Source organism: Aegilops tauschii, chromosome 4 (assembly GCF_002575655.3).
Source record: "Aegilops tauschii subsp. strangulata cultivar AL8/78 chromosome 4, Aet v6.0, whole genome shotgun sequence".
In the NCBI taxonomy this organism is placed as follows: domain Eukaryota; kingdom Viridiplantae; phylum Streptophyta; class Magnoliopsida; order Poales; family Poaceae; genus Aegilops; species Aegilops tauschii.
Genome location: NC_053038.3, coordinates 146,573,489 through 146,592,020, shown reverse-complemented (window position 1 = coordinate 146,592,020; position 18,532 = coordinate 146,573,489).

Below are 18,532 nucleotides of genomic sequence, written 5' to 3'. Positions count from 1 at the left end.
AAACAATCAAGGAGCATATTTGTGTTGGTCCCAGTTTTGTTATCTTTAGACACCTTTCTCTATGTGAGCGCGGCAAATCTAGTCCCGCTCAAACTCTACAGCCTTGTCCCCCAAAACAAAAGATCAATTCGTTACAGATGTGCGTATTGCGTTTGTCATTATTTCCCCTTTTCGACCAACATAGGTGCTGGATAGCCAGTCTGTACTAGTACTTTCCCCCTTCCTTTCCTCTTTGAACCACATCCTAGATTCATGCTATACAACTTTCCCCACTACTTTCCTGTTTGATCCAACACCTATATTCGAGTGCAGAAGCGGAAAAAGCCCACATGCAGCTAGAGCAATGCATGTGGAATAAGTAAATTTGTTGGGGAACGTAGTAATTTCAAAAAAAAATCTACGAACACACAAGATCATGGTGATGCATAGCAACGAGAGGGGAGAGTGTTGTCCATGTACCCTCGTAGACCAAAAGCGGAAGCGTTAACACAACGCGGTTGATGTAGTCGTACGTCTTCACGATCCGACCGATCAAGTACCGAACGTACGGCACCTCCGAGTTCAGCACACGTTCAGCTCGATGAAGTCCCTCGAACTCCGATCCAGCCGAGTGTTGAGGGAGAGTTTCGTCAGCACGACGGCGTGGTGACAATGTTGATGTTCTACCGACGCAGGGCTTCGCCTAAGCACCGCTACAATATTATCGAGGTGTAATATGGTGGAGGGGGGCACCGCACACGGCTAAGAGATCAATGATCAATTGTGTGTCTATGGGGTGCCCCCCTGCCCCCGTATATAAAGGAGCAAGGGAAAGGCCGCCGGCCAAGGAGGAGGGCGCGCCAAGGGGGGAGTCCTACTCCCACCGGGAGTAGGACTCCTCCTTTCCTTGTTGGAATAGGAGAAGGGAAGGGAGAAGGAGAAAGAGGGAAGGGAGCGCCCCCCTCCCTAGTCCAATTCGTACTAGTCCATGGGGAGGGGTGCGGCCACCCTTTGGGGTCTTTCTCTCCTTTCCCGTATGGCCCATTAAGGCCCAATACGAATTCCCGTAACTCTCCGGTACTCCGAAAAATACCCGAATCACTCGGAACCTTTCCGAAGTCCGAATATAGTCGTCCAATATATTGTTCTTTATGTCTCGGCCATTTCGAGACTCCTCGTCATGTCCCCGATCTCATCCGAGACTCCGAACTCCTTCGGTACATCAAAACACATAAACTCATAATATAACCGTCATCGTAACGTTAAGCGTGCGGACCCTACGGGTTCGAGAACTATGTAGACATGACCGAGACACCTCTCCGGTCAATAACCAATAGCGGAACCTGGATGCTCATATTGGCTCCCACATATTCTACGAAGATCTTTATCGGTCAGACTGCATAACAACATACGTTGTTCCCTTTGTCATCGGTATGTTACTTGCCCGAGATTCGATCGTCGGTATCTTAATACCTAGTTCAATCTCGTTACCGGCAAGTCTCTTTACTCGTTCCGTAATACATCATCCCGCAACTAACTCATTAGTTACAATGCTTGCAAGGCTTATAGTGATGTGCATTACTGAGTGGGCCCAGAGATACCTCTCCGACAATCGGAGTGACAAATCATAATCTCGAAATACGCCAACCCAACAAGTACCTTTGGAGACACCTGTAGAGCACCTTTATAATCACCCAGTTACGTTGTGACGTTTGGTAGCACACAAAGTGTTCCTCCGGTAAACGGGAGTTGCATAATCTCATAGTCATAGGAACATGTATAAGTCATGAAGAAAGCAATAGCAACATACTAAACGATCGAGTGCTAAGCTAACGGAATGGGTCAAGTCAATCACATCATTCTCCTAATGATGTGATCCCGTTAATAAAATGACAACTCATGTCTATGGCTAGGAAACATAACCATCTTTGATCAACGAGCTAGTCAAGTAGAGGCATACTAGTGACACTCTGTTTGTCTATGTATTCACACATGTATCAAGTTTCCGGTTAATACAATTCTAGCATGAATAATAAACATTTATCATGATATAAGGAAATAAATAATAACTTTATTATTGCCTCTAGGGCATATTTCCTTCATTCTCCCACTTGCACTAGAGTCAATAATCTAGTTCACATCGCCATGTGATTTAACATCAATAGTTCACATCACCATGTGATTAACACCCATAGTTCACATCGTCATGTGACCAACACCCAAAGGGTTTACTAGAGTCAGTAATCTAGTTCACATCGCTTATGTGATTAACACCCAAGGAGTACTAAGGTGTGATCATGTTTTGATTGTGAGATAATTTTAGTCAACGGGTCTGTCACATTCAGATCCGTAAGTATTTTGCAAATTTCTATGTCTACAATGCTCTGCACGGAGCTACTCTAGCCAATTGCTCCCACTTTCAATATGTATCTAGACCGAGACTTAGAGTCATCTAGATTAGTGTCAAAACTTGCATCGACGTAACCCTTTACGACGAACCTTTTGTCACTTCCATAATCGAGAAACATATCCTTATTCCACTAAGGATAATTTTGACCGCTGTCCAGTGATCTACTCCAAGATCACTATTGTACTCCCTTGCCAAAATCAGTGTAGGGTATAAAATAGATCTGGTACACAGCATGGCATACTTTGTAGAACCTATGGCCAAGGCATAGGGAATGACTTTCATTCTCTTTCTATCTTCTGCCGTGGTCGGGCTTTGAGTCTTACTCAATTTCACACCTTGTAACACAGGCAAGAACTCTTTCTTTGACTGTTCTATTTTGAACTACTTCAAAATCTTAATAAGGTATGTACTCATTGAAAAAACTTATCAAGCATCTTGATCTATCTCTATAGATCTTGATGCTCAATATGTAAGCAGCTTCACCGAGGTCTTTCTTTGAAAAACTCCTTTCAAACACTCCTTTATGCTTTGCAGAATAATTCTACATTATTTCCGATCAACAATATGTCATTCACATATACTTATCAGAAATGCTGTAGTGCTCCCACTCACTTTCTTGTAAATACAGGCTTCACCGAAGTCTGTATAAAACTACATCCTTTGATCAACTTATCAAAGCGTATATTCCAACTCCGAGATGCTTGCACCAGTCCATAGATGGATCGCTGGAGCCTGCATATTTTGTTAGCACTTTTAGGATTGACGAAACCTCCTGGTTGCATCATATACAACTCTTCTTTAATAAATCCATTAAGGAATGCAGTTTTGTTTTATCCATTTGCCAGATTTCATAAAATGCGGCAATTGCTAACATGATTCGGACAGACTTAAGCATAGATACGAGTGAGAAACTCTCATCGTAGTCAACACCTTAAACTTGTCGAAAACCTTTTGCAACAATTCTAGCTTTGTAGATAGTAACACTACTATCAGCGTCCGTCTTCCTCTTGAAGATCCATTTAATCTCAATGGCTCGCCAATCATTGGGCAAGTCAATCAAAGTCCATACTTTGTTCTCATACATGGATCTCATCTCAGATTTCATGGTCTCAAGCCATTTTGCGGAATCTGGGCTCACCATCGCTTCTTCATAGTTCATAGGTTCATCATGGTCTAGTAACATGACCTCCAGAACAGGATTACCGTACCACTCTGGTGCGGATCTTACTCTGGTTGACCTACGAGGTTCAGTAATAACTTGATCTCAAGTTCCATGATCATCATCATTAACTTCCTCACTAATTGGTATAGGCGTCACAGAAACTGGTTTCTGCGAAGAACTACTTTCCAATAAGGGAGCAGGTACAATTACCTCATCAAGTTCTACTTTCCTCCCACTCACTTCTTTCGAGAGAAACTCCTCCTCTAGAAAGGATCCATACTTAGCAACGAACGTCTTGCCTTCGGATCTGTGATAGAAGGTGTACCCAACTGTCTCCTTTGGGTATCCTATGAAGACACATTTCTCCGATTTGGGTTTGAGCTTATCAGGATGAAACTTTTTCACATAAGCATCGCAACCCCAAACTTTAAGAAACGACAACTTTGGTTTCTTGCCAAACCACAGTTCATAAGATGTCATCTCAACGGATTTAGATGGTACCCTATTTAACGTGAATGTAGATGTCTCTAATGCATAACCCCAAAACGATAGTGGTAGATCGGTAAGAGACATCATATATTGCACCATATCTAATAAAGTACGGTTACGATGTTCGGATACACCATCACACTGTGGTGTTCTAGGTGGCGTGAGTAGTGAAACTATTTCACATTGTTTTAACTGAAGGCCAAACTCATAACTCAAATACTCTTCTGCACGATCAGATCGTAGAAACTTTATTTTCTTGTTACGATGATTTTCCACTTCACTCTGAAATTATATGAACTTTTCAAATGTTTCAGACTTCTGTTTCATTAAGTAGATATACCCATATCTGCTCAAATCATCTATGAAGGTCAGAAAATAATGATACCTGCTACGAGCCTCAATATTCATCGGACCACATACATCTGTATGTATGATTTCCAACAAATCTGTTGCTCTCTCCATAGTTCCGGAGAATGGCGTTTTAGTCATCTTGCCCATGAGGCACGGTTCGCAAGCATCAAGTGATTCATAATCAAGTGATTCCAAAATCCCATCAGTATGGAGTTTCTTCATGCGCTTTACACCAATATGACCTAAACGGCAGTGCCACAAATAAGTTGCACTATCATTTATTTACTTTGCATCTTTTGGCTTCATTATTATGAATATGTGTATCACTACATCGAGATCCAACAAACCATTTATTGGGTGTATGACCATAGAAGGTTTTATTCATGTAAACAGAACAACAATTATTCTCTAATTTAAATGAATAAACGTATTGCAACAAACATGATCAAATCATATTCATGCTCAACGCAAACACCAAATAACACTTATTTAGTTTCAACACTAATCCCGAAAGTATAGGGAGTGTGCGATGATGATCATATCAATCTTGGAACTACTTCCAACACATCGTCTCCTTGCCTTTTACTAGTCTCTGTTTATTCTGCAGCTCCCGTTTCGAGTTACTACTCTTAGTAACTAAACCAGTATCAAATGCTGAGGGGTTGCTATAAACACTAGTAAAGTACACAACAATAACATGTATATCCAATATACCTTTGTTCACTTTGCCATCCTTCTTATCCACCAAATACTTGGGGTAGTTCCGTTTCCAGTGACCAGTTCCTTTGCAGTAGAAGCACTTAGTCTCAGGCTTAGGACCAAACTTAGGCTTTTTTACTAGAGCAGCAACTTGCTTGCCGTTCTTCTTGAAGTTCCCCTTCTTCCCTTTGCCCTTTTCTTGAAACTAGTGGTCTCGTCAACCATCAACACTTGATGTTTTTCTAGATTTCTACCTTCGTCGATTTCAGCATCACGAAGAGCTCGGGAATTACTTTCGTCATCCCTTGCATACTATAGTTCATCACGAAGTTCTACTAACTTGGTGATGGTGACTAGAGAATTTTGTCAATCACTATTTTATCTGGAAGATTAACTCCCACTTGATTCAAGCAATTGTAGTACCCAGACAATCTGAGCACATGCTCACTGCTTGAGCTATTCTCCTCCATCTTTTAGCTATAGAACTTGTTGGAGACTTCATATCTCTCAATTCGGGTATTTTCTTGAAATATTAACTTCAACTCATGGAACATCTCATATGGTCCATGACGTTCAAAACGTCTTTGAAGTCCCGATTCTAAGCCGTTAAGCATGGTGCACTAAACTATCAAGTAGTCATCATATTGAGCAAGCCAAAGGTTCATAACGTCTGCATCTGCTCCTGTAATAGGTCTGTCACTTAGCGGTGCATGAAGGACATAATTCTTCTGTGCAGCAATGAGGATAATCCTCAGATCACGGATCCAATCCGTATCTTTGCTACTAACATCTTTCAACATATTTTTCTCTAGGAACATATCAAAATAAACATAGGGAAGCAACAACGCGAGCTATTGATCTACAACATAATTTGCAAACTACTATCAGGACTAAGTTCATGATAAATTTAAGTTTAATTACTCATATTACTTAAGAACTCCCACTTAGATAGACATCCCTCTAATCCTCTATGTGATCACGTGATCCATATCAACTAAACCATGTCCGATCATCAACTGAGATGGAGTAGTTTCAATGGTGAACATCACTATGTTGATCATATCTACTATATGATTCATGCTCGACCTTTCGGTCTCCGTGTTCCGAGGCCATATCTGCATATGCTAGGCTCATCAAGTTTAACCTGAGTATTCCGCGTGTGCAACTGTTTTTCACCCGTTGTATTTGAACATAGAGCCTATCACACCCGATCATCACGTGGTGTCTCAGCACGAAGAACTTTCGCAACGGTGCATACTCAGGGAGAACACTTTTATCTTGAAATTTTAGTGAGAGATCATCTTATAATGCTACCGTCAATCAAAGCAAGATAAGATGCATAAAAGATAAACATCACATGCAATCAATATAAGTGATATGATGTGGCCATCATCATCTTGTGCTTGTGATCTCCATCTCCGAAGCACCGTCATGATCACCATCGTCACCGGCGCGACACCTTGATCTCCATCGTAGCATCGTTGTCGTCTCGCCAACTATTGCTTTTACGACTATCGCTACCGCTTACTAATAAAGTAAAACATGCATTTCATACACCGCACACGGCTAGAGATCAATGATCAATTGTGTGTCTATGGGGTGCCCCCCTGCCCCCGTATATAAAGGAGCAAGGGGAAGGCCGCCGGCCAAGGAGGAGGGCGCGCCAAGGGGGGAGTCCTACTCCCACCGGGAGTAGGACTCCTCCATTCCTTGTTGGAATAGGAGAAGGGAAGGGAGAAGGAGAAAGAGGGAAGGGAGCGCCCCCCTCCCTAGTCCAATTCGGACTAGTCCATGGGGCGGGGTTCGGCCACCCTTTGGGGTCTTTCTCTCCTTTCCCATATGGCCCATTAAGGCCCAATACGAATTCCCGTAACTCTCTGGTACTCCGAGAAATACCCGAATCACTCGGAACCTTTCCGAAGTCCGAATATAGTCGTCCAATATATTGATCTTTATGTCCCGGCCATTTCGAGACTCCTCGTCATGTCCCCGATCTCATCCGGGACTCCGAACTCCTTCGGTACATCAAAACACATAAACTCATAATATAACCGTCATCGTAACGTTAAGCGTGCGGACCCTACGGGTTCGAGAACTATGTAGACATGACCGAGACACCTCTCCGGTCATTAACCAAAAGCAGAACCTGGATGCTCATATTGGCTCCCACATATTCTACGAAGATCTTTATCGGTCAGACCGCATAACAACATACGTTGTTCCCTTTGTCATCGGTATGTTACTTGCCCGAGATTCGATCGTCGGTATCTTAATACCTAGTTCAATCTCGTTACCGGCAAGTCTCTTTACTCGTTCCGTAATGCATCATCCCGCAACTAACTCATTAGTTACAATGCTTGCAAGGCTTATAGTGATGTGCATTACTGAGTGGGCCCAGAGATACCTCTCCGACTATCCGAGTGACAAATCCTAATCTCGAAATATGCTAACCCAACAAGTACCTTTGTAGACACCTGTAGAGCACCTTTATAATCACCCAGTTACGTTGTGACGTTTGGTAGCACACAAAGTGTTCCTCCGGTAAAGGGGAGTTGCATAATCTCATAGTCATAGGAACATGTATAAGTCATGAAGAAAGCAATAGCAACATACTAAACGATCGAGTGCTAAGCTAACGGAATGGCTCAAGTCAATCACATCATTCTCCTAATGATGTGATCCCGCAAATGACAACTCATGTCTATAGCTAGGAAACATAACCATCTTTGATCAACGAGCTAGTCAAGTAGAGGCATACTAGTGACACTCTGTTTGTCTATGTATTCACACATGTATCAAGTTTCCGGTTAATACAATTCTAGCATAAATAATAAACATTTATCATGATATAAGGAAATAAATAATAACTTTATTATTGCCTCTAGGGCATATTTCCTTCAAAATTATACCTTAAGGTTCTTAGAGTGGGGTTCGGTGGGCGACCGGAGGCCGTTCGGCCCACACTATGTACGGCGGCGAGGAAGAAGGGGTCGGAGGCCCTCCCGCGCCGCCGCTGGGTGAAAGAGAACAGCTGCGCCAGAAGTGGATTCCCTTCCTCGCTGACGGCGATAGCGTTAAGCCTCCTTCCCTTCCCGGCGGATGGATCCTGCCGGCTCTTTGACCAGCAGTGAGGGGAGAGAGAGAGGCCAACGAAGTATTGTTTAGATCAGGAGAGCGTGAGAGAGCGTGAAGAGAGCAACTACAAGCGTTGAGGCTCCAGCGTGTATATATATACTGGAGAGAGTGTGAAGAGTGCAAACCCTAGAAAACAAGCGTCGAGGCTGCAGCGTATATGTGATGAGGTGATTATACGGTCACTACGAGATTGTATAGCTCCTTATCCATCCATTTTGACCAGTCAAAGAATCCTCCTAGCACCGCCCCAGATCACTTTCTCTCTCTGTCATGCGGGGCCTACCTGTCATTGGGTGGAAGAAAGAAGTCGAACAAAAACAAAATTATGCTCAAGTGTAGTTATCGAACCCGAGACCTCGAGTTTGATGAGCGAATAGGCTAACCAGCTACGCCACCCCCACGTTATGTTTAACGAGAGGAAAATAACCTTTAATACATTCCTGCATTCGTGTGACAGGCATTTCGTGTTTTTTTGCGCGCGAGTCATTGGGATTTAAAGCGGTGTATCTTATCTCACACATCTCGCTACTGCTCGTGAACACTATCTAATTGATCCCTCTGTTCTCTCACGTACTATTTTAAGTGAATCTGTATTATAACATGCACACAATTTTGGGCACTTGTATTCGACCTAAGTCAGTGTGCAACCGTATCTCGTACTACTCCCTCCCTCTAGGTGTAATAAGTCACGTTAGAAGGTGCAGCGGGACCAAGGTGCAAGCATATTTTTTTCTCGAAACGAGGTGCAAGCAGATTGGAAGAGAAGGAGAAACTTGACTGGTCCTTCCTCCAATCAAATCCCTTATTTCTGTCTCTAAACGCAACAATTAATCACAACAACTAAGAGATGCCGTTTTAGCTAGCATGCAGGGCCACATATTAACTCGCATGCATCAACGCGTAGTTGCGCTCCATGCATTGGGTTTCCGGGGAGATAACAAGGCAGAGTAAGGAGTGTTTGGTTACATTGCTAGGCTGGTCATAGTGGTGAGTAACTTGGACTAGTAACATGCATATGTTACTAGTCTGTGTTACTACTTTCATAGTAGGTAGTAACATATGGATGGTAACATGCATGTCTTCATTAATTGAGATATAGACTCATTTTACCTCGGCGTGTGTGTGTGTGTGTGTGTTTAACAGCATGTGTGCATTAGAGAGAGCGACACATCGACCTACTCCTACACAGAGAAGGTGTGTAGTGTACGATTTAGCCGCGAGAGTCGGTGCATCCTCTTGTTTCCGGGCATCCGGTCGGGACAGGTGGGATAGCTGCCACGCCCGCTCTTGACCAGCCTGGCCCACCAAAAGCCCCTCCATCGCCCGCGCGCACTTCCCGCCCGAAACGGTCAACGCCGCTTCAAAGAATCGATGCCGCATTCATGCCCGGTCAGAGCGGACGCGACCTCTCACTCGCGTCTACGTTGAAGGGAGAAGCGGATTCAAGAGTGGGTGTTGCTTCGCCCGTCCAACTTACTGCTGGGTCTATGTGATTTGACGGCTCATTGGTCATTATTACTGAGGTGGTAGGACTGTTGGATGTCCCACACTTTTGGCGAAAGGAGGTACTACTAGATTAGAATTTTCTCCATTCTCAGCGGAGGAGTGCGAGAGCAGTGAAAACACGCAGGCTCAGTGATTACATGGCCCACCTAACACTATCACCATATTTTCTGGACACCGCGCGACACCTAACTCTTTACATGGTACTAGTATAGTACGTACTATAATTTATCAGTGAGATAAATTTGTACAATGCTATGAAGCTTCCAGCTTTTGTTTCATGTATCTTGCGTCCAAGGTTGCCTGTTGCAACATTTCATCAAATGCAAAGGAGACTAACATGCATGCTATTGCATCTCAATGATTGACAGATCATAGCCAATATGTACTCCCTCCTTTCCAAAATAAGTGTCTCAACTTTATGCAAACTTTAGTATAAAGTTGTACTACTACTAAAGTTGACACTTATTTTGTAACAGATACAGCTAAAGAAAAAAACAATCCATGCAGTCCCTAGCCCTTGAACCGTAAACCCTAACCAGGCTTTAATTTGCTGGCAACGTTGGAGCTTCCTAAGAAATGAAGTTTGCAACCCTTTAACCATTGGATCATTTTGTGCAGTTTCACCAAAATCGAGATGAGCATCCCTATGGCAAAGAAATTGAAGAAGCGTGATTAGAATAAGATTACTGGGACTAGTTGATGAGACATAAACTCATCACAAATACAGTACGTAGAAGCCAGTAGAGGTATGTGCAGGGCAAAGAAGTAGAGAAACATCCACATGGAGTGATGTGGGCAGCTGGAGCAGTGGTGCAAGCCGGCTGTAAAGGGAGTTGTACCTGAGGGATGTCGGGATGTAGCTCAACCTAGAGGAGGGCGGCGGGAGGAGCCATATGCCCACGTCATGGCAGTGAGCAATGGACGAAGGCAACCTCACCGGCTTTGTGAGAGAGAACGGCGGGGACCCCTGATCGGGACGTGCCGACAGTGGGTTTTCGCCGTCGGCGACGGCGACCACATCTACACTAAGCATCCACCCCTTCCCCCGGCGGACGTGATCCGCCGGGATGTTAGAGATGTGGCCACAGTCGTTTTGTGTGAAAGAGTGTGAAAACTGAAGAGAGCAACCCCAGCAAGCAACCGTGTAGGCTCGTCCTACCTATGTATATAGTGGAGCGGTTTCCTTTTCTCTCCATATGAACTTATTTATATTGCGTACGTGCCACTGAAGAAAAGAACTTTATTTATAAATGACGCGGCACCTACTACTCGTTCTCCTATAAACCTTGCGCTTGGCATCTCCAAAATATTAACCTTGCGATTAGCTCTTCGCCCCTTCGGGAAGTCAATCAATAATGGTACTGCAGTATATATCATTCTGGCTATATGAGACCGAATGAATTGATGCACGTCCACCACGTGGGCGAGGGTCGAGGGGCGAGGGAGAGTGCGTACTATTACATCCGTTTCAATATGGACTACATATGGAACAAAATGAGTGAATCTACACTCTAAAATACGTCTATATACATAAGTGTTTGGAGTATGTACTAGTAGTTTATATTGAAATCTACTAAAGGACATATATTCCAAACAATATGATAATCTCTCTAACCAAGGTAGGGACGAGGAGTAAACGGAGGGTGTAGTAAAATTTTCTCCTCGTCCTGCGAGCCACCGCGCGTGTGGGCACGGGAGCGGGCATAAGGCATACTAGTAAGCAAGCTTCACCTCATCCTGCGAGCCACCGCACCCGTGGGTGGGGGAGACGGCATACTAAGCAAGCTTCTCCTCGTTCTGCGAGTTGACGGGACACATCAAAAGTACTCCACATGGTTTGCCTCTTTTTTAACATAACACGTCAAGTCGCAGTTTGTTTGTTCACCCGTGGTAGACGATCCTCCATCAAGTGGACAACCAGTACACTTGTCAAATTACCATGTGGGCTGCCTTTTCATACATAAATGAGCTCAACCATGTACCCGCATGGTTGTGGTTGGGAAAGAGACGGGAGTACGTGCGCCGTGCGTGCACCTCTTCTCTTCGTGCACGTCCCCCACCTACGCGTGTGTGTAAGAGAGATACAAACCTAGATAGATGGCGTGTGCGTTCATGAGTGTTTTTTGTTTTTTGGGGGGTGATTTCGTGAATGTATTTGTGGGAATATGTGTCGATGACATCTCAAACAAAATTTTGCATGCAATGTGTGTGAAATAGAGGCATATTCATATCATATAGAGAGGGCCAGAGGGGGCGATCCACGAGAAGAGAGGGAGGGGTCATAGATATCGATAGAGTCGAAGAGAGGATCAAGTGGGTGGGTGCGAGATGGATGAAGAGAGTCATCGAAATTGTGTGTTTGTAAGTCAAAGATATAGGGCTACTGACCTACCAGAACGTTAGAGGGCACAGGGAAAGTTTGTGTGTGGCAGGGAGACATGACTAGAGCGCTCGATGTATCGGTGTGTGTGTGGGGATGGGGGGAGGGGGAGGCAGAGGCCTAACTAAAGAGGTAGAACAACTCGTATATGTGTTGAAAAGGAAAGACCCAGCTATGTCTTGAGGGAGATGGGTCGACATCCATACATAACTGAAGGACGGGAAATAGGTTGGGACAGAGAGAGAGAGGAGAGAGAGGGAGGGAGAGGGGTAGATTGCTGGATGGCTGATGGAGTTGCGTCTCGAAGATGGTGGGAGAGGCCTACTAGACAAACTGAGGGTAGAACTGCAATATTACCAATAAGAGTGGGGATGTGTTTCTATGTGTGCCTGTGCGTGATAGATCTGTCGGGATGCATGCATGGATGATGAAGGGGAACCATGTGTTTGCTAAGCAAACCTAACTAGATCGGTAGATCAATTGTTGTTTGTCGGAGGAAGGGAGAGACATAACTAATGAGGTAGATCGATCGACGCGTGGGAAAAAATGAGTTATAATTAAGGACCTAGCTAGCTATATGTATAGCGGGAGATCGGTCGGTGTACATCCATTTGTTAGAGGCAAATAAGGCCCAGCGAGACGGATAGACAGAGAGAATGGAGCTAGGAGGTGGTGCGATAGGCCGAGCTACTAGCTAGATAGGGGGAGGAGTGTGCGGCTGTGAGATCGATGAAAAGAGGGGCGAGAGTTTACACGTGTGTGGGACCATATGAGAGACACGAGGCATGGACACAGAAAGGAGGAGATGGAAGGTGCGTGTGTACGTATGTTGTAGGCAGATGCTGCAGAGGTTTATCGATCGGTGTGTGTCGGAAAGGAGTAGTGGAGACTGTGGGAGAAGGACCTAAAGAAAAAATGAATGTGCGCGATGGATAGAATGCTGAGGGAGGGGGAGGGCGAGGAGGGCGTGTGCATGCATGAGAGAAAGTTAGTGCTAGCTACAAAGGTTAGAGGATTGTGTGGGCGTAAGAGACTAACAAAGATCATAATTTGATATGAAAGTGGATTCATATATTTGAATAGGAGATCATAGTGTTATAAACATATGCATGCATGAATATAGCGGTGATACGCATTCTGTGGTTTTGCACATGTTATACCATAATGTGATAATGCATGGCGTTTGCAACTCACAGCTAAATGTCGAACAATCTAAACCATGCTATATATCGAACAATCTCACATTTTATTTGAATTTGTGATAATGTGTGTCGTTTGCAGCTTACAACTAAATATCGAACAATCTAAACAATACTATATATCGAACAATCTCACATTTTATTTGAATTTGTGGTAATGTGTGGTGTTTGCAACTCACATCTAAATACTTGTAGGCGTAGGGGGCGGGGCACCATACATTATGTGATAAACACATTATACATATGAGACATGGTTTAGATTATGAAGATCTAGCTAGAGCTTGAAATGTACTGTGATTTGAAATCAACATAAAGTGGAGTTAAAAAATCGAGTTCGAGTTCATATAGTACACATAGTTCATATCTAACCAGAGAGTAATCATGTGGTTTACTGTGAAGATAATACTCAAACGATGGTTTAACTTGACAATAATGATGATTGTAGATCTTATTAAAATAGAGAAACAAATTCAAATGGTTTGACTTCACAACAATCATCATTGTAGATCTTATTCAAATAGAGAAACGAATTCAAATTTAGTTCATATTGTAGTGGTAGTATATACGTTTGGAATGCACTAAAACGTTCATTTGAGTAGCAGGTTGCATGCATTATACACGTAGCGAAATATTTTAATTGAACATAACATGAATTCAAAGTTTTGAATGACATTTGTAGTGCGAATTGATTTCGTACAGTACACGGGAGTAGACTCTCTTGTGTGCTGCAAATTGATTTCTTTTGTTTTTTTCGTCGACGGAAGTGTGAATTGATTTGGTACAGTACACGTTGGGCTTGTCCGGAAATTTCAACCTGCGCCTTGTTACCCCGAAATATTTAAGATATATCTTTGTCTCGTTGTGCTCCGACAACTCCCTCAATCTCAACCCGCGCCTTCCTATTCCAAAATTACAACGCGCGCGAAAACTCCCACCTCCTGTGAAACCCCGACACGCAAAATGCCCGTGATACCCCTGCACGGAAAGAACTGCCTAGCTCAAATCGGTGGGGGTAATTTTGTAACTTACCCCACATTTCGGACAAGCGCGTCCCTAAGCCATGGTTCCCCACTCCCATCCCATCCGCCCCCCCATTCGTACACCGAGGCCGCGAAAACCCGCGATGCCCCACACCCTCCTCCGTCCCCCACCCAGCCGGAGCCTCTTCCCCGACGACGACGTCCACAGCAACACCTCGACGTACCTCATCCACCATACCGGATGAGGATCCGTCGTCGATCTCGTCGTCCCGCCGGTTCAGCCACCCCGTCCTTCACCTCCAAGGAGCTGCCCCGACGTTCCCCTCGTCTTTCGCGCCACCTCCATTCCCACACCGCCGTCTTCACCTGCACCACCGGAAGAGCATCATCATCGCCGTTTCCTTGGATGAAGCTAAGGCCTAATCGGCGCCACCAAAGAGGTTGTACACTAATCGCCGCATTTTCTTCTTGATTCGATCTCATGGTGCTGTCGGTGCTCGGTCCCGAGCCGACATGGCGCGGCTCCATCCACGGCAGCGTCGCCGGCCACTTCCTCCACGGTGTCGCTCCCTCGGCGGAGACGTCCACATCAGTAGGAGCTGCTGCTGCTTTAGCTCTCGCTCGTGCTACTGCTCTGCTCTTGCTCTCGGTCCCCTGCATGGTCTGCTCTTGCTCTTTCTCGCGCTGCTACTCTCGCCCTTCCTCTTGCTTGCGATGCTGCTCCGATTTAGCTACACTTCAGTCGACTGAATCGACTTTTGGGTTAGTCGATTTTCAGGGGGTGGGGGGGCTCGCCGGAGTTAAGGAAGAACCAGCCGCGGCGGGGAGGCGGCTCACCGGAGAGGTACCCCACTATCTATCTTAGGGTTCAGGGTGGGGGCGGTGGCGTGGGGAACGCCGGAGAAAAAGCTCGGCACGTGGGGGCCTAGAGGGATGGCCGGAGCAGCGGCGGACCGGCGGTGGGGAGTGGTTTTGGGGCGAGTGGGCGGCGGAGGGCGGCGGTTTGGTCGGTGGTGGCTGGCGGCTCAGGGGGTGGAGGTTGAGGTTGAGCTGCGGGCCCTTGATTTCATATCCAATGGCTGGAAAATCGACTGACCAGAGATGAAAAATTTAGTCGACCGGCTCTCGCATGCGCTGCTACTGCTACTACTGCTTTTCTGCTACTAGCTAGTGCCTTCAGTTTCGACAGTAAAATTCAGTTTCGACAGTAAAATTCAGTTTCAACAGCAAAATTCAGTTTCGACAGTTAAGTTCAGTTTCGACAGTTAAATTCGGTTTCAACAGTTAAGTTCAGAGATGAGCGGCTGAACTATTTTACATCTAGCACTTTGTGGTTATGTATTTTACGTCATCTATTGGAGATGCTATTAGAATTCCACTCAGGTTAATGTTGTCTCTCCTGTCCTGCTTCAGCCTCGGTGTCGTACAACTCAACGGAGCTGCTCCAACGACGAAACCCTCCATCACAACGGAGCAGTACCCCGGGCTCCATCTCAAGATGCCTAAGATCTTCTTCCCCTCCTCCGCAGCCAAGTCAGCCGAAACATCCTCACCGACCAACCCAATCACGCTGAGATCGACATGGCTTCACCAAAGAGGTTGTACACTTGTTGCATCTCTTTTTTACTCTACATGTTATATATATTGTCCACTGAGCACACGCAGTAACGTGAAATACGATTAGTTTCTCCTACTATATGACAAGCAGTGAGGTACAAGTCAACTTAGCTATCCGTGATGGACTCTCTTGAACGCCATCATTATTTATCTCTGCGTGTTTGAGTTGTGCATTTGTCGATGGGCCTGGGAGTTGAGCTAGTACGGCAGTGGCCTGGGTCCAAAGTAGTAGAAGTAGGCAAGTAGCACAAAAACATTTTTTGAGTGTAGCTTTTCCTTGCTCAAACCTGCCTACTAGAATCGCCAGTGCTTGAAAGGAAAAGTGAAGGAAAAACATAGGAATTGGAAAGTTTCCTATGGTACTACTATTCATGCATTTGGTTCAAAGGAATGGAGCAAAGGAAACTGTAGGATTTGTTCCTATAGTGTCTCCTTGAAAGAAAAACCGTACGGATTTTAATTTCCACTTGTCCTACTTTTCAAATTCCTATTCATGAAGGACAAGACTAAGAGATAGTAGCATAATAGCATTATAACCGTACATTTTCTTGTGATTTGACTTAATCTCACCATGCTTCTTTGCACCCTGTGATCTTGCAATTCTTGTGAACCAAACACCCAGATTGGCAGAAATCCTGTGTTTTTAAATTCTCTGTTTTGCATGTGCATTCCCATCCTCTTACTGTGTATTTCCTATCCTTGCGTTGTTAGAATCCTCCAATTCAAACAAGCCCTTACAAAATTACTTCTCTTACAGATAGTTGTCAAAGAAACCTTGTGTGGTTTGTTCCGCTCCTGCTGAGTCGTCGTCCACCCAAGCTCAGCTGCTCCAACGACAGAAGGGTCCAGCACAGCAGGGATCCGGCCTCCAGACTGTCTTTCGTCGCCTCAGATCTTCTTCCCCGCCCCCGGCAGCCATGACAACTACATTACCATCATCAATCGAGCAGTTGACCTCGAGGACTACACGGGTCCGCAAGAGAGGTCGGACTCTTTCGTATCTGCTTACGTTATGCATCGCTTAATATTACATGCTACTTTATCATCATGTTCACCGATTAGACTCAGCTCCAAACTAATGGTCCAACTTGAGTTTTTAAATGGTTGTGAGGTACACATCGGGGCCGCAATCAATAGTATCTATCTACTATCTGGTTAATCTCTGGTGTCTACTATGAGTTTCATGTTGGGTGGGAAACAAACAGTAAAGAAGCCATTATTTGTATTTTTTAACTGAAGCCATTATCTGCCTGCTATCATTGGTTTTGGGTCTATCCACAGGTTGCTACCATCACTCTGGATTTCTACATGCACTCCTTACATAATCTCACTATGTTTTATTCCTATGCATGTCAGTTATTGTACACAATGGAACTGAACATGTAGAGCAAAAGAGACGAGCCTTGCGTGGCAATAAAATTTCATGCAGACGTCGCTCCATGGTAGGCGCAAAGGCAGCCCCCCTCCACCCATTTTGGATTGTAATCGAGAGGAAGATATCTGTTCTGAGGGGGATTCAGAAGGAGAAGACCACTCCTATTTACCCCCTGAGGTCTTCGCTCTAACTTGGCATGCTGATGTTGGTTATATCATGCATATGGTGCCTTGCATTTCTTACTTTATACATCAAATACGTCAACTACTTAGTTTAGACATGCTTTGTGTGAATGCCATCTGTTTAGTTTATGTAACACCCCAAAAAAATTAACTTGTTTTATTAATCAAAATTTTGCCAGGAAATTAAATTTTTATTTTCTGGATTTATCTTTTGATTTCAGAACCTCTCTTTTCTTTAATATTGTGGAGTTTTTACCCCCAAGTGAAAACTTTCCAAAAATATTATTGGACATGTATACCCTCTCAAGAAAACATTTCTTTTATCAGTGGATTTGTTTGCATAATTGTTTTTCCTGAGCTTTATTTTTTTTAAATGATTTTTATAAGCTTTAGAGCCTCATTTGCACTACAACCCTTTCAAATACCTCTTTAAAATTCCCACCAAAATTTGGAGATGTCATGTGATGTTCCCACATCACTTTTGTGCAAAAATCTCTTTTAGTCATTTGGAGATTTTGAGCCCTACCTCAAGTTTTCAAATCTGGTCCGGTTTGTAATTTGCACTACAACCTATTTAAATATTCCTTTAAAACTTCCACCAAAATTAGGGGAGGTCAGTAGGAGTATATAATTCAACTTTATGCAAAAAACCTATGAGTGTGCTTTGAAAAATTTGAGCAAATCATCCTCTTTTGCTCTCTGGTTCAGTTTGGCATTTTCTACTGCAACCATATTTTAACTTGCCCTTTTACCCATGACTCTTTTTCCTACTTATAGACCACCCTGCAAAACCCTTAAGCCCAGGAGAGTGGACCCATTGGAGTATGTTTGGTCCATGAAATGATGCCCTTTTCCTTCTGTCCAGTATTGGTTTTCTCAAAAACTTGCACTAACAAGTTTCTGTTTTTGCCAAACTAACCTTACCACCTTCTTTAGCATCTAAAGAGACTATGATCTGGAGTTTTTGGCCACCCCAAGAGATGCCTAGATGCCCATGACATTCTGTCGAGCACCTTGTGTGCATGGCCAAATTTGGCATGATTTTTAGTTGGCATTGTGAGCTTGATC